Here is a 23351-nt window from a genome sequence, read left to right on the forward strand (position 1 = left end):
AGAGTGGCACAGAACTTTGGTGTGGGTTGAACAGGGCAGACGTACCATTTTCTTTTGGGCTCACTGGATCTGTTTCTTTTGCAGGTCTTCCAGGCTCTTGTGGCTTGTCACTCTTTGGCTGGGAGTCATTTTTCTATCTGTGTTCTTCCATGTGAACGACAACAGCACCTCGTAAGTCCTCTTTGTAGGTGAATAGCATGGGAGAACTTGCTGGCCATGCATGGACAGGGCATGTAGCAAAATGACCTGTCAGAGCTAATAGTTCTGCACTGCTAAATGTCGCCTTAAGCACAGAGGCTCGGGCTGGGCTTCTTGAGACTGGGACGTGAGGTTGGGTTCCTAAATCCAGATTTAACACTGATAAGTAATGTACCGGTAGTGCAGAGCACCCAGCAGTGCAGGTGGCTGTGACAATACAAACACAGCAAGAGGGAGAATGTAGGAGAAGCCAAATCCCCCCCTGCCCCCAAATCAGGTACAAATACATTACTTATTGCATGGAGCTGAAAGCGCCAGGCTGGCATACGGTGCTACTAATGGGGAGGCCCCGGGGGCTGAAGGATGCGTCGGTCTCTAGCTGAGCGGCAGACAGGGCTCGATCTTTGGCTGGTGTCAGAGGTGGGTTTGGTCCATTGACTTAGAGGAGGTTATGCTGACTTAGGCCAGCCAGGGAAAAGGTCTATTGAATTCAATGGAGTGATGCTGATTTACACCAGATGTAGGGATCTGTCCCAAGTTGTTTTAAGGAAAGACAGTACAGCTTAAACTCCACTGGCTCTTTGGAAAGTAAAGTGAGCAGGACAGGTGGGTAGGAAAAGGCTGGGGCTCAAGCTGCCCTGCCAGATGGAAGCTATGGATTACAGCACTAGAGAAATCTTTGTTTTAACATTCCTACAGAATGTGGGGGTTTCCCATCAAGCACCTGTGACGCAGGTAACCCCGGACAAACGTGATGTTTCTCAAGATCCACAGAACTGCCAGCAGCACCGTCATGAACATCCTATTCCGCTTTGCAGAGAAGCACAATCTTACCTTGGCCCTTCCTGCTGGCCAGGCCTACCACCTGGGCTATCCTCACTGCTTCAGGGCCCACGTTGTAGAAGGATTTCAAAGCATGGGACAAAGCTACAAAATCATGTGGAACCACATGAGGTTTAACCTCCCTGAGGTGAGCTCTGGGGCAGTGCCAGCGGGGAGATGTCCTGTGAAATGACTGTGGTGCTGTTTGTTATCAACAGGGATCCTAATGTTCTATACTAAACAAATCCCCAAAATTCTCTTCTAATAAACAGAAATCTGTGTTGTTCCCTGACTAAAATGGAACGCTGGACTTTCATTTCCCTGGCCACAAGACATGCAGGGATTGTGAACACTGTTTTATAGGTAGCTGTGTAATTTTTAAGCACTGCCCATTGTCCTGATTAGCTGACTATCTACTTATCAGATCTGACCCTGGTCCCATTTACACCAGGTAACGGAGACTCCAGTGTGTGTGTATTTTTATTTTTCTAATAAACATATGTAACCCCTTTTCTCTCCTCCCTGGGTTACTCGGGAGCAGGCAGCACTCAGTTGTCTGTCTTTGAGCCTGATGGGCTCAATATTAAAGAAGATCCTGAGTGTCTCAGTGGTGATGTTGGATAGTTGGGAATCCCCTTTCCATCCCTGCTTTCTAAAGCTCTGTAAAATGGCAGTGCCACCACGAGACTGGCCCCTGCACATGCTTAAAGGTTTGCCTTTGGAATCCTCCAGGAAATTTAGTTCAGTTATAATCTGGATTGAACTCCCAAACAGTAATTATAAAGAGAATATGTCTAACAGGCCACATAAAAATCAACACACACCTTTACTTAACAAGTTAAGGAGACAGGGTTACAGACTAAACGTATGAAATCACTTAACAATCTACACAGAAATAAACCAAACGTAACTGGCATGTACAGTCCCATTAGTTATCCCACCCCAGAGTGTACACTGTTTAATTATCAAAGTTGCAGTTGCTTGCATTGACATGCGGGTGTTGTTCCATTGGATTGCAGACAGCTGGGTGAGGCTTCAGTCTGTCCGTCCAGACCAAACAAGAAGCAGACCAGCCTCTCTCACCTGGAGCTGGCCTGTGCAGTGCTCTAACAGACGCAGATAAACTTCCTTCCATTCACCATCTCTTATTAGCCAGCTGCAGCTCCCCAAAGCATTTCCTGCCTGGGAGAAAACTTCACACTTGTCTTCAAGTAGTATGTTCAATCAGACTAAACTCTTCAATAGCAGTAGATCACCATCTTCTTTTTTCCAGCCGACCTAGAAAGCCCCCTTTCCTTCCCAAAGCCTGACCGGAATTGTAGGGGCTGGGGCCAGGAGGGGGCCAGGTGATCGCAGAGGGGCTACAGCCATGGAGGAGGCTTCATGGGGGCAAAGGGGATTGCAGGCAGCTGGGGTCACAGTGGAGTTTGGGAGCCCTGGAGGGGGGTCCCCCACCCCAGAGTCAGGAAATGAGTCTCCAACCACTGAGCAAGTTGCATCTCTGTGCCAGGCAAGGGATCACCCTATAACCAGCTGCCCTGCACCTCCCACGCCAGAGCCAGCCCTTGTTCTCAAGTAAACATACAATGGTCAAAACCATCTTATATCATCAAACGCATTTACCCCACATTGCAATTATGGCCCCAAGTCTAACATTCCCAGGCTGTGCTGTGTTTCCAGGGTAGAGCATTTCAGGCAGCCTCCCTTGCAGTTCCCTTTCACTTGTCTTTGACTTTCAACTAAATTGATTATTATCCCTTGTGTTCTGGCCTGATCTGTTAAGGGTTGCTCCTTTCTGCCCATGAAGTGGTTGCATATCAGCAATGAGTGACATGATGATTGGGTGTGGTTTGTATAACTTGTCCTCTCTGCTGGGTTCTTTCAATGAAAGGGAGATAACTGGCACTAAGCTGCTGTTTACAATGTTAATAATTAACAATAAAGACAGTGTCATATTATCCTGTTGCTCTTTGAACAGGTCAGGTGATTTAGGCATACAGATTGGGCTTGTTTTCGAATCAACACATGATTTCAAGCTGAGCGGTGCACACATTCCCTTTGTCTGAGGTGTGTGTGTGTGGGAACATTAACAATTATTCCAGTGCAGTGCTTACAGCTCTCAGAGTGGTAAAGAGGGTGTCCCTCTCCCAGAGCTGCCCCATGGCAAGGGAAGGAATTCTAAGCGTTCAATCAATCAATCAGGGTGCTGTATATCAGCTGTTTTCTACCTCAGATACTGCATGAGTATTGGTAACTCACTCAGCTTATTGAGAACAGACGACATCCACTCCAGCCCTGGAGTGCAGCGGCTGGTTCAGAACCTGTCCTTGCTGTGCCAGTTGTCCCTCCCCACTCTGCAGAACTGCAGTGGGGATTTTGGAGAAGGTTAACAACTACTGTGCCAAATACGGCACAGGGCGTTGTTGCAGGGAGGGATTGGCTCCCCCTGGCTCCACCAAGTCCCAGTGAGCAGGGAAGCAGGTGGCAGCGACCTGCGGTCCCCCAACCCCCAACTCTGGGGAAGTGGTAGCTGCCAGCCCTCCCCACTCCCCCCCGGGGCCCCAGGGAAGAAGCATGGATGAGGCAGCCCAGTGCTTTCTGGCCAGCAGCTGCTGGCGTAAAAAATCATCAGGTGAGGGGGAACCCAAATATGGGACAATTAGCTCCTTTTCAAACATAATTAGGGAGGCATTTTGGAGTGCCAAATACAGGAATTTCCCACCAAACAGGGGCTGGACAGTTCCCCTATGCAGCCCTCTCTTTCGTCTGTGTCTGTGCCCCAGCTCAGAGATGTAAGAATGGCCACACTGGGTCAACTCAATTTCCCTCAAGCCCAGGATCCTATCTTCTGATGGTGGCCAATGCAAGGTGCTCCAGGGGAAAGAGCAGACTGCGTAATCGTCAGGTGATCTCTCTCCTGTCACTCATACCCATCTCCTGGCAAACAGACTAACAGCATCATGCAAGAGAGGGACATCTAACCTCATAGCTCCAAACAGGTACAGGCTGGCAGGAAACCCTGTCCCTATCCTGTCGCCTTCCCAAACTCCTTGGCCGTGTCTACACTAGCCCCTAACTTTGAAATGGCCATGCAAATGGCCATTTCAAAGTTTACCAATGAAGCGCTGAAATGCATATTCAGCACTTCATTAGCATGCAGGTGGCCACGGCGCTTCAAAATTGATGCGGCTCGCCGCTGAGTGGCTCGTCCCGATGGGGCTCCTTTTCGAAAGGACCCCACCTACTTCAAAGTCCCCTTATTCCCACCTGCTCACATGAATAAGGGGACTTCGAAGCATGCGGGGTCGTTTTGAATAGGAGCCCCGTCTGGAAGAGCCACGCGGCGGCGAGCCGCGTCAATTTCGAAGTGCTGCAGCCTCCCGCATGCTAACGAGGCGCTGAATATGTATTGCAGCACTTCATTAGTAAACTTCAAAATGGCCATTTACGTGGCCATTACGAAGTTTGGGGCTAGTGTAGACATAGCCCTTTTGGGACCTGGCAGTGCTGTGCTGCCTCTTCCTTCCCCCACATTCACCGGACACCTTACAACATCCTCTCCAGCTCCCCAGTGCACTCTCCAGTCTCAGCCCCAGCTCCCCCCACTCCCCTGTCCCCAACCTTGGAGAAGACCAAGTCTATTCTTGTTCTCCAGGGTTGGTTTTGTTTTCTTTAACCAATCCTACAGGGCACATTCCCTGCACCAAGGGGACCAGCATCACAGGATTCTTGCCACATAAGATTCTATCACCTTCAGCAAGCAGAAGTGGCCTTGGCACACAGCCAGCCCATCAGTCAGCTCTCCAGTCAAATACCACCAGCGACAGGTGCCAACTCTGCTTTCTGCAGAGAGTTCCGAAGTCTTTGAACACTGGAGGTTCCCGTAAACTTTGCTGCCCCTGAACTCCTTGTACCAGCTCTCCACTTTCAGAGAGCGGCACGTGGTGCAGGGTGTGTGCAGCTGGGGATGGCGGGTGCAGGGGCAAAGATGGGAAATTAACTGCCTTCCGCTTCTCTGTTCTTGTCAGCAGCCCTGAGTCCACTGGAGTAGCCTCAAGGCTCCTTTGTCCAGGCTGGTGGCAACGACCCCCTGGGGATGTGGAATATTCAGTCAAACTCTTGAGTCAGGACTTGGGAAATGTGAAAGACAATAGTCCCGGAAGAAACGGCTCTTCCTGGAAATCTCATGTTATTGCGACTCCAGCTCAACCATGGCTGCTAGGGCACTCTAAGCACCAGCCCAGCATACAGTTTGCAAGCACGTATGGACTGTGGGGACAGAGTATGGCTTAGATGGGCATGGAGCTATGCTGATTTACACCATCAAAGAGTCTGGCCACATTGCATGTGCCGCCTTTGATCCAAACAGGGCCTTGGGTGCAAACATGCTGGTTAACCAAGCTGAGAAGCTGTGAAATACCAACATGAAAAGGAAGCGAAAATTGCCTCTTCCATGGGATTAGGCTGGTTCTCAGTTTTAGCTTTGCAGCTACCTTCTCAAGAAGATCATGGGAGCAGAGTGTGCTGTTGAGTTTCACTCTGAGACTTGCTGGGGTGGAATCGGGTTACAAATTTTACTTCAGAAAGCTACTTTCAATGTGATTTTGGCACTTTTGGGATCAATGCTCCAACCCTGTATGCCACACCAGAAGTAAAAGACAAGTTCTATGACGTGCTTAGTGCTGCTGTAGCGCGAATACCTGCTTGTGAACAACTGTACATCTTGGGTGACTTCAGTGCAAGAGTTGGAGGTGATTGGGCCTCATGGCCTTCCTGCTTAAGACACTTGGGTGTGGGAAAGATGAATGACAATGGACAGCGTCTCCTTGAACTGTGCACGTACCACAATCTGTGCATCACAAACACATTCTTCCGAACGAAGCCACAGCACAGAGTGCCGTGGAGACACCCATGCTCGAAGCACTGGCATCAACTAGACGTGGTCATCACTAGGTGTAATAACCTCAAAAACGTCCTTCTGACACGCAGCTATCATAGTGCTGACTGTGATACAGATCACTCGCTAGTTTGCTCCAAGCTCAAGGTGAGACCCAAGAAGCTGTACCGCTCTAAACCTGCTGGAAGGCCCCGCATTGATGCCAGAAAGACAGCAAACTCGGAGAAAGCTGAAAAGTTCAGAGAGACCCTCCAGGAAAATCTGCGCAGCGGCCCTGGGGGCGCCGATGTGACATCCAAATGGCAACATCTGAGGGATACAGTTTACAACACGGCCTTGTCGGTGTTTGGAAGAAGAGCTAGAAACACGAACGACTGGTTTGAAGCTAACTCCGATGAGATGATTCCAGTCATTGAAAAGAAGCGCGCTGCACTCCTGCAGTACAAACGCTCACCGAGCCAGAGTACCCAGCAAGCGCTTAGAGAGGCCAGAAGAACAGTACAGCAGACAGCCAGGTGCTGTGCCAACAGCCACTGGCTCCAGCTATGCAGCAGCATCCAGACCTGTGCCGACTTTGGTAATCTCAGAGGAATGTACGAGGGTATGAAGAAGGCATTAGGACCCACCCAGAACAAGATGGCACCTCTGAAATCCAAATCTGGTGAAGTCATCACTGACAAAGCCAAACAGATGGAGCGCTGGGTCGAGCACTACTCCGAGCTACACTCACGTGAGAACGTTGTGGTTGACACAGCCCTCGATGCCATCGAGCTCCTACCAGTAATGGACGAACTGAATCAGGAACCGACTGTGGATGAACTGAAGAGAGCCATCGACAGCATTGCAGCAGGAAAGGCCCCTGGTCAGGATGGTAAACCACCAGAGGTAATCAAGTGTGCCGCGGACACGCTCCTGGAACCCCTGCATGAGCTGCTGTGCCTGTGCTGGAAAGAGGGTGAGGTTCCACAGGATATGCGCCACGCTAACATTGTAACGTTGTATAAGAACAAAGGAGACAGAAGCGACTGCAACAACTACCGTGGAATCTCCCTCCTAAGCGTCACTGGTAAACTGTTTGCTTGCGTCATCCTTGGCAGACTCCAGAAGATTGCTGAGAGGGTGTACCCCGAATCGCAGTGCGGATTCCGCGCAGAGAGGTCTACCGTTGACATGGTCTTCTCTCTAAGGCAGCTGCAGGAGAAGTGCAGGGAGCAGAGAAAGCCACTCTACATAGCCTTCATCGACTTGACCAAGGCCTTTGACTTGGTCAGCAGGGATGGTCTGTTCAAACTGCTCCACAAGATAGGCTGTCCTCCACGGTTACTCAAGATGATCCAGTCGTTCCACGAAGAGATGAGAGGAACCATCCAATATGATGGTGCATTATCGGATGCTTTCAGAATCAGGAGCGGCGTCAAACAAGGATGCGTGCTTGCTCCGACATTGTTCGGGATCATCTTTGTACTCCTCCTGAAGCATGCCTTTGGATCTTCAACAGAGGGCATCTTGCTGCACACAAGATCTAATGGGAAACTGTTTAACCTTGCAAGGCTGAAAGCTAAGTCTAAGGTGCGGGAAGTCCTCATCAGAGACATGCTGTTTGCAGACGATGCTGCTGTAGTGTCTCACACAGAAGACCAGCTTCAAAAAATGCTGGATCAATTCTCCAAAGCGTGCAAGGACTTTGGGCTTACCATCAGCCTAAAGAAGACAAACGTACTCAATCAGGATGTTGCTGAATCCCCATCAATCAGCATTGACAACTATACATTAGAGGTCGTCCACGAGTTCGTTTACCTCGGGTCCACCATCACTGACACCCTGTCGTTGGACACTGAGCTAAATAGGCGGATCGGAAAAGCATCCACAACTCTGTCCAGACTCAGCAAGAGAGTGTGGAATAACAACAAGCTGTACACTCACACCAAAATGCAAGTCTACAGAGCCTACATCCTCAGCACCCTCCTTTATGGCAGCGAGAGTTGGACCCTGTATGCCCACCAGGAAAAGAGGCTGAACGTCTTCCACTTGTGCTGCCTCAGGCGCATCCTTGGAATATCATGGAAGGACAGAGTGACCAACACCGCCATCCTCGAGCAAGCTGGAATCCCAACCATGCACACCCTCCTCAGGCAGCGTCGACTCTGCTGGCTTGGCCACATCCACAGGATGGACGATGGAAGGATTCCAAAAGACATCCTGTATGGTGAGCTAGCCTCTGGCAAAAGACCTCCCAGACGCCCCCAGTTGCACTATAAAGATGTCTGCAAGAGAGACCTCAGAGAGGTAGACATTGAGCTGGACAACTGGGAAGAACTAGCAGATGACCGCAGCAAATGGAGGCAAGGGTTACACAAGGGCCTTCAGAAAGGCGAGATGAAGATCAGACAGCTAGCAGAGGAGAAGCGAGCACACAGAAAGCACAATAAGGATTTGCCAGACACCCATTACATCTGCAAGAGATGCAGCAAGGACTGTCACTCTCGTGTGGGTCTTTATAGTCACAATAGACGCTGTAAATGAAGTCCTCAATTGAAACTTTAAAGGGCGCGATACATAGTTTATGCAGACTGAAGGATGCCTACCTACCTACCTAGGTATCAATGTGAAACGTGCTTACTATTGTTTTCCCAGGGTTTATTTTGAGCCTTCATTTTCAGGCATAGTGGTCCATTTTTTTTGCGGTCCTCCATTAATGCTGTCTCAGTATCTGGGAGCCTGAGTGCTTGATTTATATGGCAAACACCTCTGCATAACCAAAGTATCATACTGGAAAGAAAATATAATATTCGTACTCCAACCAGTTTATTTTGTGAATATTTGGTAAAATGCCAAAGTAGCAATGGGTCAGAACTAGTGTGCTGTAAAATTTTTGTGTGTCTGGTTTGGTAAGTTGTTAAGTGAGGTGACTCTTGGGCTACACAAGAGAAATCACACTCCAGAAATGGGTAGAGTTGTCTGGAAAGGCTAACAGCCATTTTCCCCACTGTTCCTCCTATTTATTACGTTATGTTCAAACCAAATACAATTCATTTTCTAATACGTACATGATGTTTGCCCCAAGTTTCTGCATGGAGGCCAGAGCTGGGGCAATTTGTTCATTTGAAGAGGAATCTTTGAGCACTCGAATGCAGTTGACACATAGCCACGCCCTTTGTCCCTCCCTGTCTCAGACCTGGTGGGTTGCTGGAAAGAGTGGCACTAACACAAGACACTGGAGGAGCTGGAACCAGAGGGACCTGCTCTGTGGGCTTACAAAGAATAGTAGTTCAAGCACCCAGGCCAGGCCGGAGACAGTATGAAAAGATTAGGGTGCACTTGGAGGTAAGATGATGGCAGTGGAGTGGGGGAAAGTGGTCATAGGGGTAGGATCAAGAACTAGCCTTGTAGGAAGCTGCAGGGAATGCGTTCACAATCTGTGTCACTGGTTCCTATGTCTCAGAGTTGAGATGTGGGGCTTTATTTCAGGTATGTGATTAATTGCAAGCTGGGTATTCCTTCCTTGGATCTAGCTGCTGGGGCAATGCAGGGGAAGCAGTCTTTAAGTGGTGTAATTTTGGCAAGACTGTGAAGCTGCTGTTTCCTTCCACTTTGATACAAAGGCTCAAGAGTTGGTCCAGATTCTTTTTTAGCGCATACATTCGACATTGGAAATACGCCCATATCAAAGCCTGGCATTAGGATTTCAGCAGTGAAGACGCTTTCGGCTCAAGCCTGCTTGTAAAGTGCTATTATAACCCATCCCACTGTGTTGCGGGGCTGTTCTGGGACTGATCCACCAATGGCTTGACTCTTCTACAGCTCCTAACCAGAGGGGCCTTCTGATGACAAACACTGCTAGAAATGTACGGCGGAAGGGATCTCAAGATGTCTAGTCCATCTGAGCAAATATACGTAGGCCATGGTTTACCGAAGAAATTCCTCAGGGGGCGCAAGGCAACCCAGCTTCCCCTATCATTCTCCCCACCCTTTGCTTCTTGCTCTCAGTCCCTGCCATTTTATGTGTGTGTTCCTGGGCAGCCGGTATAAAAAGCAGTTAGCTGGCAAATATCCACATGCAAAGGTGAGTGAGAGTGGGTTGGTGGGCGGGGAGGAGGAGGGAGTTAGATGGAAGTCTGGGGGTGCCTGGCTCAGGTAACGGGGGATGGGGTAAGAGCAGGGGGCTGGAGGTGCCTGGCTTTGTAGGAGGATGCAGAGGTCAGGGGTGGGGAGGGGTTTGGGCAGGTGGGTTGCAGTGTTCAGGCAGCCGGCCAGCTTGCAGGACTCACAGGACTTGGGTGGCTGGCTCCGGCCTTACAGGGCTCAGGTGGCTTGGGCTGGTGGCTTCCCCAGAAATGTGGGGCTCGGGTAGCTCGGGATAGCAGCTGGCCCAAGCAGCGTGGGGATTGGGCCGGCGGCTGAGGTGGGCACGTGGCTGCTGTAGGCAGCTGTGGTGGCTGGCACATGGGCTCAGGCCGCTGGCCAACTGGGACTGCACAAGGCACCCACAAGGGGCCAAGAAAAAAAAAAGTTCTTGTTTTTAATTTTAAATAACATTTGTACCTCTAGTGTTTGTGTTCATTTTAAATTACTGATTTAATTTTTTTATTAAAAAGGGGTTGGATGATGGTAAAGAAGAGGTGGGGGGTGTGAGGGTTTCTCAAAAATCAAATGGTGGGCGACATGCCGAAAAGTTTGGGAACCACTGACCTAGCCCATCCCTGCTGGTGGCTGTCGAACCTGTGCTTGAAAACCTCCAGTGATGGGGATTCCACAGCCTCACCCAGTAACCTGCTCCAGTGCTGAACTATCCTTCGAGTTATCAAGCTTTTCCTGCCAGGAAGCCTCAGTGTCCATTGCTGCAGACGAACTGATGACATCCTTGTGAGGCTTCCAAGGTAGCACAAGAGTGGGAGCCCCGACGTCTGTGCAGACTCTTCAGAACACAGGGCACAAACCCCAAACTGGTCGTGAGTCGAAGCTTATGTTGCTCTTCGAGTGGTCCCCCTGGGCGCTCCACATCAGGTGTCAGGCTCACTTTGGCACCACAGTTCAGAGATTTTCAAGCCGTAGTTAGCCGGACTGCGCACCTGCAGGGGCACACTGGGCCCTTTGTGCGCTGTTAGTTACATGCGCGATCTGCTCCAAGCCAGGTCCTCTCAACTGCCCGCAGCTGCAGACAGAGTTTGGTTGTGCTCCAGCGCACGCCTGCAAGAAAAGTGAATTTGCTTGTTAACAGCTTCTTTTACTGTCTGAACGTTTTGAAACTCTTTATTGCACATAGTTATCATTTTTTTTAAAAAAGGAGGGGAGGGAAAGGTGCAGTTACAGAATAAATTTTCTGAGTTACTTAGAAGTTTTTTTTTAATCTGCTATTAACTACTGTTTACCATCCTAAAGTACGGTTAAATACCATTTACCATTCTACAAAAGACAAACAAATAAAAATGGCTGTGGAACGTTTTAAAAAGTGTGAGTCATGCCGCGAAGCTATGTCAGCCTCTTCTGGCCATGACAAATGCATCTGCTGCCTGGGATCCCCCCAGCTCTAAGCTCACTGCAAGGCTGGGATAGAGAGATGAGGCTGAAGATGATCCTCTTTGACAAGGCTCTTCAGCCTTCTACCTCTGAGCCTACTCCCCATCAGGGTTCAACAGCACCTCACAAGTGCAAAGTGGCCTCATTGGCTTCTCCAGGCCACAAAAAAAAGAGATCATCTCCTACTCGAGCTTTGCCAATTCTACCTACAAGCAGGACGAGTGAGGCTGAAAGCCACGATCCCTCTGTGTCGAAAAGGAACAAACGGCCCAAAGAGCAAAAATCAGTGGCTCCAGCTCATGTGCACAGACACACCTTGGAACCAAGGAGCTCACTTGTCTTGAAGCAGCCTTCACCGGAAAATGCGGCACCGAGACAATCACCCCGGTAGCAAGAACAACATCAGCATCGGAGGATTCTGAACAGAGGTCCACAGTACCAAGGGTCTCAGCACTCACAGAATCCACACCAGGACTATCAGAATCATGACGGGCACTGGCAAACACAACATCGAGACCAACAGCACCATTGGTTGAAGGATGCGCTGGTCTCTAGCTGAGCAGCAGACAGGGCTGGATCTTTGGCTGGTGTCAGCGGTGGGTGTGGTCCATTGACTTCGAGGAGGTTACGCTGACTTAGGCCAGCCAGGGAAAAGATCCGTTGAATTCTCTTCTAATAAACAGAAATCTGTGTTGTTCCATGACTAAAATGGAACGCTGGTCTTTCATTTTCCTGGCGGCAATACATGCAGGGATTGTGAACACAGTGTTTTATAGGTAGCTGTGCAATTTTTAAGCACTGCTCATTGTCCTTATTAGCTGACTATCTACTTATCAGATCTGACCCTGGTCCCATTTACACCAGGTAACGGAGATTCCAGTGTGTGTGTATTTTTTTTCTTATAAATGTATGTAACCCCTTTTCTCTCCTCCCTGGGTTCCTCGGGAGCAGGCAGCACTCAGTTGTCTGTCTTTGAACCTGATGGGCTCAATATTAAAGAAGATCCTGAGTGTCTCAGTGTTGATGTTGGATAGTTGGGAATCCCCTTTCCACCCCTGCTTTCTAAAGCTCTGTAAAATGGCAGTGCCTCCACCAGGCTGGCCCCTTCACACGGATAATGGTGTGCCTCGGGAATCTTCCAGGAAGCTTATTTCAGTTATGATCTGGATTAAACTCCCAAACAGTAATTATAAAGAGAATATGTCTAACAGGCCACATAAAAATCAACACACACCTTTACTTAACAAGTTAAGGAGACAGGGTTACAGACTAAACATCTATGAAATCAATTAACAATCTACGCAGAAATAAACCAAACGTAACTGGCATGTACACTCTCATTAGTTATCCCACCCCAGAGTGTACACTGTTTAATTATCAAAGTGCCAGTTGCTTGCGTTGACATGTGGCTGTTGTTCCACGGGATTGCAGACAGCTGGGTGAGGCTTCAGTCTGTCCGTCCAGATCAAACAAGAAGCAGACCAGCCTCTCTCATCTGGAGCTGGCCTGTGCAGTGCTCTAACAGACACAGATAAACTTCCTTCCGGTCACCGTCTCTTATTAGCCAGCTGCAGCTCCCTAAAGCAGTTCCTGCCTGGAGAAAACTTCACACTTGTCTTCAAGTAGAATGTTCTATCAGACTAAACTCTTCAATAACAGTAGATCACCATTTTCTTTTTTCCAGCCTACCTAAAAAGCCCCCTTTCCTTCCCAAAGCCTTATGGGAATTGTCTTCTTCAGAGCCAGAGGGACCCACATGCAGAGGGGCCTAAACGTAAAAATTAACAATTTTCTATCAAAATACAAGTTTGTCATATTTACCCCTGCCAAACATATTTCTAGAATCCCTGGTTATTAGATAGCACTACCATCGCTCAGTAGACACCTTTCCGTTCATGAAGCTCATTGCAATTGGCTTGTAAAATGTTGGCAGAGATAAGAAATGGTGAATTAGCCTTCATTTGCAAAGCCCCCTTGTGCTGGAGAACAGCATTGATTACCTGAATAGCCCTCTGGGAATCTGAGGACTGAAGGTTAGTCCTTTTTTTAAAGAAAGGCTGGAGTTGCCATGCTCAGCTCAAAGGAGGAACCCTTTGCTTGAAAAAGATAGATTCAACTAATAGGCCTGGCCATGACCTGTCTGTATGCCTCTCTGTCCTTGATAGAGTAACTGGGGTGAAAGTCACTCTCTGCTCATATCTCCTGAGCATTCAGACTATACCTGGAGGGCGCGAGAAGCAGTTTGGGAGGTGAAATCCATCTGTTACCAAGGCCAGGATAAGGGTTTGTTACACAGCCTTCTTCTCACAACTACTGCTGCTGCAGCTAATGGTCCCACTGTGCAGTTGAGCAGGTCACTGAGCGTACATAAATGTGGATCTTGCCTGTCACCAAAGTCCTCAACCCAACGTGCCTTCAGCCTCAGCCACGTCCATAATGTTCAGGAGAGCACACACCCCTGGAGTTTCAGAGCCGTGTGCGATGGGTCAGCCACTAACTCCGTCATGCAGCCCAGAGTAACACCCCAAACTGTCCAGTCAAGGCTAATAGCAATGAGGCATCTCTGCTTCCCTGAGTGCATGGACAGAGCCATGTTTGCAGCAATGTAGCAATGTTGGCAAGTCCTCTTACCAGGAGAGAGAGGTGGACCAGTTACCTAGAGCCAGCCAGTACAATGCTTGTTTGCCACCATGACTATGTTTTAACACCCTCCTAATCATCTGCCCTGTCCTTGTCAGCTGGGCGTGGTGACCGTTAAGGTAGAATAGGAGCCCTTTCTGTACCAGTACAACCTCTCCTGTGAAGCAACAAGAAATACGTTAATGGCCATGCTGTGGTGCCTCCTTTCACACAGGCGCAAAAAGTAATGCCAAACACCACCACCTACTTTTCCATCCTGAGAAACCCAGTGTCACTGATGGAATCCTCCTACGCCTACAACAAAGATTTCACACCAGCATTTATAAGATCAAAGGATGTGAATGAGTTTTTGGCATCTCCATGGACATATTACAATCTGAGCGAATGCACAAATAACGTTCATGCCGGGAACTACATGTGGTTTGACTTTGGCTATAATAACGATGCAGTGGATGCTGAAGACTACATCCAGAGAGTCATAGAGGAGATCGAGCAGACTTTTCAGCTGCTGCTGCTCACCGAGTACTTCGATGAGTCCACGGTCCTGCTGAAGGAGACTTTGGGCTGGGACCTGGACGATGTGGTTTACTTCAAGCTGAACTCCCGAAGTCAGGAGACCGTCCAGAGCATGAGCCCTGAGAGCAAGGAAAAGATAAACAATGGTGCTCGTTGGACTGGAAGCTCTACCAGCATTTCAACAGGAGCTTCTGGAGGAGAATGCAGGAGACAATAGGGCTGGACAAATTGTCTCAGGAGGTGAATCTCCTGAGAAGGAAGCAAAAGGAGCTCATGGAGCTATGTCTCTTGGACCCAGAACCAATAGATAAGACTAAGATCAAAGACAAAAAGCTTCAGCCCTTCCAGTCAGGCCGTGCAAATATTCTGGGCTATAATCTTAAAGAAGGCCTGTCCAATGAGACTCTGAGAGCCTGCCTGAGACTCATCATGCCTGAGCTCCAGTACATGTCATATCTGTATGCACGTCAGTTCCCACAGAAGAAGAGGAAGAGCACATCCTTTCCTTTGTGGCGGCGGTGACTGTGTTGGTGGGTCATTAATATTAAGAACACTTATACCAGATGCCTCTACTTTGTTCACATGTCTCCCAGAGACACTTTTCTTTTTGCTGTCCCAATGAAAGTAAACTATGACATTTCCTTAGAGATATCTGAGAGTAGGGAGGGGTGACAGAGGGTGTGTCAGACATAGGGACATACAGCTCCTTGGCTGACTCAGTCTGGCAGGTCATTCCTTGCAGATCAGAGCAAACAGAGACCACACTGGTGGGGGAGGGAGGAGAAAGAAGACAGGTGTCTGTGGACACTGGCTAAAGAGCTGGGGAGGTGTGACTTGTTCCCTTACCACCTCCTTCATGCTGCACAGATACCAGCATTTCTTCTGGGAGTGAAATAATAGTTTAAGTCACAGCATCAGGTTTAGTATAAATACCCGCATTGATTTTGTAAGTGGAAAAGACTACAGAGAAGTGGCTCTGCAGGAAATCAGCGCTTTTCTATTCTAGGGTAACACAGGGATTGCCAGAGCAATACAAGGCAGTTTCTTGCACACAGACATTGCAAAGAGCAGATATAGCATGCTTTGTGTTCCAGTTCATTTGCTTGTGCTTTATATCACAAGCCAATGGAACTAACCTCACATGATGCAACGTGCCAGCAGTTGAAACATGGGAACAGACTCCTGAGATGCAACATTCCTGAGTGTCTGAAAAGTGCCAGGCCTCCCCCATGAGACAATATCCTGGGTAACAGGTTGTATCTATGTACCTAGAGAGGGTGTGATAATTAACAGGACTGTAACGAGGGCGAGGTGACTGAGGCAGTTGCCTCAGATGCCACCAAACTGGCTGGATCAGTTTTAAAAGCCATCTGTGTGCATCTGTGTGTGCGCTGCATATGGCTATTCAAGAGCAATTTGTGGCTGGTCAGACTGTTGTCTCCACCCCCATTTGTCTGCTCACTCCCTGCTCTGTTGAATTGGTTCAAGGGTCAGCAGTTAAACCAATTCAACTGCTTACCATTCGTAGTGGAGTGGTAGCAGTAAAGAATGCTCTCCACTGCTGGTCTGGGGTGCTCCTGAGAGGTGGGGCAGGGGAGAGATGCGGGGATGGCACAAGGGGATGTCCAGGATCACAGAGCGGGTTTGGGGTTCTGTGGGGGCAGCAGAGGGCGGATGGGGATCTGGGATGATGGTGTGGGGGTTGGGGGCCAGAAGATTGCAGGGGAGCTGGGGTCACGAAGAAGCCTGGGCACCACAGGAGGCTGGGGACACAGTGGGGGGGTTGGGGGCGCTGGGGATTAGAGGGGACTGGGGTCAGGAGGGGGCCAGGTGATTGCAGAGGGGTGGGGTCACAGAGGAGTATGGGAGCCCTGGAGGGGGTCTCCCAGGCCAGAGCCAGGAACTGAGTCTCCCACCACAGAACAAGCTGCATCTCCGTGCCAGGCAAGGGGTCTCCCTGTAACCAGCCCCTTGTGTCCCACCCTAGAGCCAGATGCATCTCAGTGCCAGGTGAGCGGTCCCCATGTAACCAGATACCCCTACCACCCCCCACTCCAGAGCCAGCCCTTTTTCTCAAGTAAGCATACAATGGCCAAAGCCATCTTATGTCATCTAACGCATTTCCCCTCCATTGCAGTTATGGCCCCAAGTCTAACATTCCCAGGCTGTGCGGTGTTTCCAGGGTAGAGCATTTCAGGCAGCCTCCCTTGCAGTTCCCTTTAGTTTCCCTTTGATTTTCAACTAAATTAATTATTATCCTTTGTTTTCTGGCCTGATCTATTAAAGGTTGCTCCTTTCCGCCCACGAAGTGGTTGCATTTCAGCAATGAGAGACATGATGATTGGATGTGGTTTGTATAACTTGTCTTTTGTGCTGGGTTCTTTCAATGAAAGGGAGATACCTGGCAGTAAGCTGCTGTTTACAATGTTAATAATTAACAATAAAGACAGAATTAAAAGGTGTATTTTTTGCACCTTTTAAATTAACAAACTCTCATATGATGTTTTGCCAGTGTATGGAATGTGGCAGCAGGAATGCACCGCTGCTGAAGGCTGGGAGGAATGTGTCTCCCAGAGGTCATTTGCATGAGAATGCAAAGGGCTGCATGTGTGATACTGAGGCTGGGCGGAATGTGTCTCTCAGAGGTCATTTGCATGAGAATGCAAAAGTGTGCATGTGTGATACCTTTCAGGCAAAGCCTAATAGGTAGCAAGTAAGCCATGAGATTTGGTCAGTTGTAAACACGTTGTTGCAAAATCACAATTTAAGCTGACACTCAGTGTGGGAGTTGTGAGATCTCACCAATGCTCTGGGTTGTTGTGGGGGACAGGGCAGTTGCCATAGCTGCCTAAGATATTGGTTACACAGGGCCCCCTGGTTGAAAGCATTGTAAAGCAGGAGGGGAGGGATGGTAGTTGAGCCAGCTTGCTGAGTGCCTTGGCCTGGTCTATGCCTTGGCCATATAGCTATAAACCTGGCTTAACTAGCCCACCCCATGTTGAAAGATAGAGCTGCACACTAGGGTGTTTGTGAAACCCCACACTGGAGATATGAAGAGCTGAAATCACAGGGCAGCATCTGAGGCCATGCAGAGCTGAAATCAGAGGGTTCTGCCTGAGGGCAATCCCCAGCAGTGTGATGGGTAAGGGAGTTATGGCAGCGGGTGGCCAGTAGGAGGAACGACAGATGACGGTGACTGGCATGCGGCCGGTAGGAGCAGCGGCGGACGACGGTGACCGGTAGGAGCAGCAGCGGACGACAGCGACTGGTTGGTGGCCGGTGGGAGGTGTAGCCAGTGGCCAGCAGGTGGCAGCAAGTGGAGGCTGCAAACAAGTGGACAGCTAGTATTGCCCTGGTGATGTATCTGTGGGCTCTGGGTTCGGGACTGCACCGTGGGAGGTGCACCCTGTAACTGTGTGTGGAGTGAAGGGCCAAGAGACTTGGTTCTATAGCGTATGGGGATGATATCTTCTTAAAGGGGTTTGTCTCTTTGCTTAGATATACTGCGTCTATCACCGTAAACTTGGGGTTGGTTATGGTCATTAAACAAGCTGTTTCTATCTTTGACTCTGTGCTTGCAAGCGGGGGGAGAACCGCCTCACAGGCACCCAGCAAGTGGGGTGAAATTGTCCCAGGCCACCAGGTGGGGGCTTGAGCTGGTTGGTTGTATCCTTGACAGGAAGCCCCCCAGGAGCTGAACCTGGCCCTTCTGGCAGGCACCTGGCATTAATAGAAGGCTTACACCAATATCACACTCTAACCCAGCAGTTCTCTATCTGTGTCTCAGGGCCCCCCTTCAGAGCTGGCCTAGTCTTGCTGGGGAGTAAGACTGAGCCCACCAGCCAGGGCCAAAGTCATTGGCCCAGGGCTCCAGCCCCGCAGGACTCAGGTTGCAGGCACCCTGCCTGCTGGACCCCTTGAGCTTTAGCTTTGGCTCGCGTGCTGAGAGCAGTGGGGTTTGGGCTTTGGCCCCACCAGTCTGGGACAGTGGGGCTTGGGTGGTCTCAGCCTCAGTTTCCCCCTTTGGTTCATGAAGTAATTTTTGTTGTCAGAGGGAGTTGTGATTAAGTGAGGTTTGGGAACTGCTGCCTTCATAATCTTACTTACGAGAACAGTGGTAGAATCTTGGTGTTCTTTCCAGCGACCTTCTACTGGATATACGGTTTGTTGTGACTCTATACCAAACCTGATAAAAATAGAAGCATTACTAAAAACAAGTCAGTCTTTATTTTCATTAAGATTGCACTGGTCCAACTTGCTTACAGCAAGGACTGCATTCATGGCATGCACACTGAAGCATTAGGTAAATTACTCTTTCTGGAATGTTACAGTGTCACTCTATGTAGTTCTTGAAATACACATACGAGAACCAAAACCAGAGGGAGACAAAGCAGGCTGCTCCATAAGACAGGCACAGTTCACCCCCCTAGCCCACCTTACTGCCTTCTGACAGCAGACTGCGTGTTTCTTCAAAGAGCTCCCAGGTGGTAGGCGAAACCAGGAAATCTCCTGAGACTTTTCAGTGTTAGATTGTAATTTTAGCTCTTCTTAATACACCACAGGTCCCAATGATAGCAGGCACATGTAGCAATTGTACAGCACATGGAGATAATCTGCTTGGAGGGTACAGTAAACGTGTGCTGATGCTATCCCAGCAAGTGTGTGAGGAGCAGTAGCCCACAGAAACATGACCACAGTGATGATCCTAAGCACGTAAACATTAGGGTTAAGATTTGATGGAAAAATAAAAAATAGAAAAAAATAGTTTTTTTGGTGAACCAAAAAGAAAAAAAAAATCTCATGTGGAAATGCTGTGTTCAGCTTAAAGGAAACATTATGTTTCATTGCAAGTTGCTTTTAAAAGCTTCTTTAATGACAACATTGAAGTAAAATTTGAAAAACAGTTGTGTTCATCTAAATCCTTGGCTTAAAAGTGTTGAGAACAAAACCATGTGATCTTTTTTGGAATTTGGTTTCTGCAACCAGTGCAGTTGTGTGCATTCTGTATCACTCTGCCTAATGTTTCAGTTCACCCAAATCTGCAAAAACCTGGAAAACATTTCACCCAGTTTCTATTAATGGTACTTGAATGCTAAGGGAATCTGTGTGCAGTGGAAGATTGAAATCAAAATGACGTCTGTCAGAGAGCAGATGGACTCATAGGGCTAGCCATGTTAGTCTGTAGCTTCACAAAAAACAAACAGTCCTGCAGTACCTTAAAGACTAACAGTTTTGTTTATTAGGTAGTGAGCTGTTGTGGATAAGAGCCGCTTCAGAGTCGGGGAGTCTGGTGGTGCCCAGGGTTGGAGTGTATCCCAGTCATTCTATATCTACATCTCTTTAAAATGCCATCTTCCTTTGGCCTTGTGATAGGCCGTATTTTCAGCTCACAATCTCGATTCAAACAGGAGGAGAGCTGGTCTGAGAGCTTGAAAAACAACTGTCCATTGTGCTCTGGACACCACCTTCGCCCTTTGTCTTCTGGTTATGATTCAGAGTTTCAATATTTGTTTTATATTCCATCATAAACAGCCCTGCAAACACCCTTCTGTGCTCCTCCTGCAGGTATGTACACACAGCCCTGGACAGCAAAGTCACCTTGTTGACAACTCAGACACGTAGGACAGAAGGTGGTGGGAGGAGGGGAGAGAATCACTAACTGTAAGCATCTGTCCTGAGATCACTACGAATATCAAAGATGGGGAACCTGTAATGAGTAAGGTAATTGCTATCTCTATTAAGACCAAGTCGCAAAGTGTCGACTTTGAGCATAAATTGCAGTTCAGGTGTTTCCCTTTGTAATTTGCTGTTAAAGTGTCTTTGTTGTAAGACACATATTCTCAGGCCTTTAACAGGGTGGCCCACTCCATTGAAGTGCTCACCAACAGGTTTACATGTATTCAGATTCCTAATGTCTGCTTTGTGTCCCTTCGTTCTTTGGCAAAGTGATTGTCCAATCTACATAGCGGAGGGGCTTTGCTGGCATATGAGGGCATATGTAACATTGGTTGAGGTACAGGCGTATGAGCCCCATTAGTGATTTGTACTGCGGTGTCCAGGAAATGGATCTCTCATGTGACATGGTCAAGGATGAGACTGATCGTGGGGAGCAGGTTGTTAACATCTGTGTGGAATTCTTCCAGAGGCTCTCTACTGTGGGTCCAAATGATATAGATGTCATTGATGTGACGTAAGTAAAGGAAGGACAAGAGGGGATGAGAGCTGAGGAAACGTTCTGAGTGAGCCAGTGAAAAGGCAGGAGGTAAATATCCTGGCCCAGCCTTATTAAAATGAGTTGTTGTTATGGTCTGGGATTGTGTGCACTCTGTGAGGGAGGGGGAGCACAGCCCTTTAGACACGGTATGCGTGTGTGGGGAGGGTGTTGGGTAAAGTCATTTAGCACCTTCACAGAGGTTATCCCCCCAGAGAGGCTCTTCGCCACTGCTTCAAACTGGAGTCTCCAGACACCAACAGCCCCAGAAGGGGGTTTGGGATAAATAGCCTGATATTAAACTGGCTCAGGGCCTGCTTTGTAAGCCATCAGGCAGACAGGCTGTCTAAGCACCCCTTCTCATCCTTAGGAAAGGCTTGGAAGGGCTGACACTGACCAGAGGCCTGGTGGAGATGGCTGGGGTTGGGGGAGCCTCTGGCAAACCCGTTAAGATGTGTGTTAGGTTCTTTTGGTTTTTCTCTGTAATGCTTTTACTTTTGGAATCAATGTGCTTGCTTAGAAACTCCTGCAGAATGGTTAAGCTCCTTCCCCATTTTCTGGCTCCATGGTTCTGTGCTCTGGTCCCTTGCCTAGTCCCTTTGTTCTGAGTATGGCTTGGCAGTGGCACTGTCTGCTGTGTCGGAGGGGAAAGGTAAAGCAGGTTGTCTGGAGCAATCTGTGCTGGGGAGTTCACAGGCTAGGCAGTGAGCTGTGCAGCCTGGAAGCACCTCTGGCAGTCAGTGGGGAGACAGAGAGGTGTGTTGCAGCCCAAGGATGGGGTGGGCTGGGGAGCCGGCAGCCTGAGGCTGGGATCCCTGGTTGGATCTCAGTAGGGGGCACAGGGGCAGCTGCCAGGAACTATGACCGCTGTGAGGGCAGTAAGCCACTTTGCTCTGCTTTTTGTAACTGGTGTCTCTTCTCGCTAGTTTTCTCCTCTCCCTCTGCCTCCCTTTTTACCCCACTGGAAGAGTGAAGTCCTGGCTAGTGGCCTTATGAAGAGAGAGCACTTACAGGACGTAGGGAGTCCAGATTGTGACATCAGGGTGCATCTCACTCTGCCCACACAGCACACAGGGAGCCCTTAGAGAAATGGGCCCGGGGGAGGAGGGAGCCTGGCAGAAACCCAGCACAGACTTAGCAGGTGCAGTAGTAACTTTGCACAGCCTTGGCCAGTAGTAATTGGAAGGCTAACGGTGGATGCAGTGCTTTGCTGATGGTACCTCACTGCAGAGCTGTACCTCTGAGCCAGTAGCAGAATGGATGGCTGGACAGCTTGACCAGGACTAGGGATAGAGTGGAAGGAGTTGCGAGAGGGTTAAGCATCATGAATTCAGCCCCCTATTATCTTCATAGTAAACGCTTTTGTCAACACATCCAAATACAGCAAGTTCAATACACCACCCTTAGTAAATGGGCTGGAACACATCCTGCTCTGTGAAAGCCTCTGCCACCCGGTAATGACTCCACGAGGATTTCTGGCTCATTTTTATGTTTCAGTCTGAACCATTTTTACAAACAACATCCCCCCACACTCCCTGCTGCCCCTGTGATTCGGTGTAGATATTCCCATGGAGGTTAACAAATATGCAGCCCTCCATTTCGTCTGTGTCTGTGCCCCAGCGCAAGGACGTAAGAATGGCCATACTTGGTATGATTGTGAAACGTGCCCACTATTGTTTTCCCAGGGTTTGGTTTGAGCCTTCACTTTCAGGCATATTGTTCCATTTTTTGGAGGGCCTCCGTTAATGCTGTCTCAGTATCTGGGGTGTATGGGGTGTACAGGGAGGGGTAGTACCTCTGTTGGGGGGACTTGTCGTACCCCTCTGGGGGTAGTCCATCAACTTTGGTCCCCACCTGTCACTCAGCTCTCACTTGTGGCTCCAAGTAACTGCAGCATGCGCGGGGGCCACACCCCGGGCAACGGCTTCGCCAGGCCAGCCAAATCAGGTGAGTGTAACCGATGGGGCTCAAACCCTTGGTGAATTTTCGGTGAATTTAGGGATGTGCCTACCCAGCATGCGAAGTCAGTTCCGGCGGACTGGGCGGAAGAGATCATTTAGATCCAACAGCCAAGAAGGCGGTTTTTGCAACACTTTGTGGAAAGTGAAGGGCTTGACAAGGCACGAAAGACGTCAAGGCCATCCACTGCAACCAAAGAAGTTACCAGTCATGACCATTCCACATACCACTGGTGTCTGGCTTCCAAGGTCGAGAGAGTGGGCTTGCTCCTGTGCAACAGCTCTACCACTTAAAAAGCTTTCACGCACAGGTCCTGTGCAAATCATCATATCACCCAAGTCCTGTGGTGATGGGGGAGGGGCGAAGCGACAGGTGGAGGTTACCACTGGGAGTCATAGTCCCAATCCTGCATGTAGGCGGCCTGTGGACAAGTGGTCGTCCAGCTCTGTACCTGGGGCAGCAGAGTTGCCTGGCAGCATCCCAGGTGTCTGAGCAGTCCTCTTTAGGACAGCACTGCTCACCCTTGTAAGGGAGGGGCCTAGAAAAGGTGGCCTAAAAATTGCCTGCCCTACAACGACAACTGGCCAGCAA

At 49.1% G+C, this 23351-nt stretch overlaps 1 pseudogene; it reads left to right on the plus strand.

The window, feature by feature from the left end:
- The first annotated feature begins 946 nt into the window (after positions 1 to 946).
- Positions 947 to 15112, plus strand: LOC142018624 (galactose-3-O-sulfotransferase 2-like; annotated as a pseudogene).
- Positions 15113 to 23351: the final 8239 nt, after the last annotated feature.

This window comes from Carettochelys insculpta, chromosome 10 (genome assembly GCF_033958435.1).
Source record: "Carettochelys insculpta isolate YL-2023 chromosome 10, ASM3395843v1, whole genome shotgun sequence".
Taxonomy (NCBI): Eukaryota; Metazoa; Chordata; order Testudines; family Carettochelyidae; genus Carettochelys; species Carettochelys insculpta.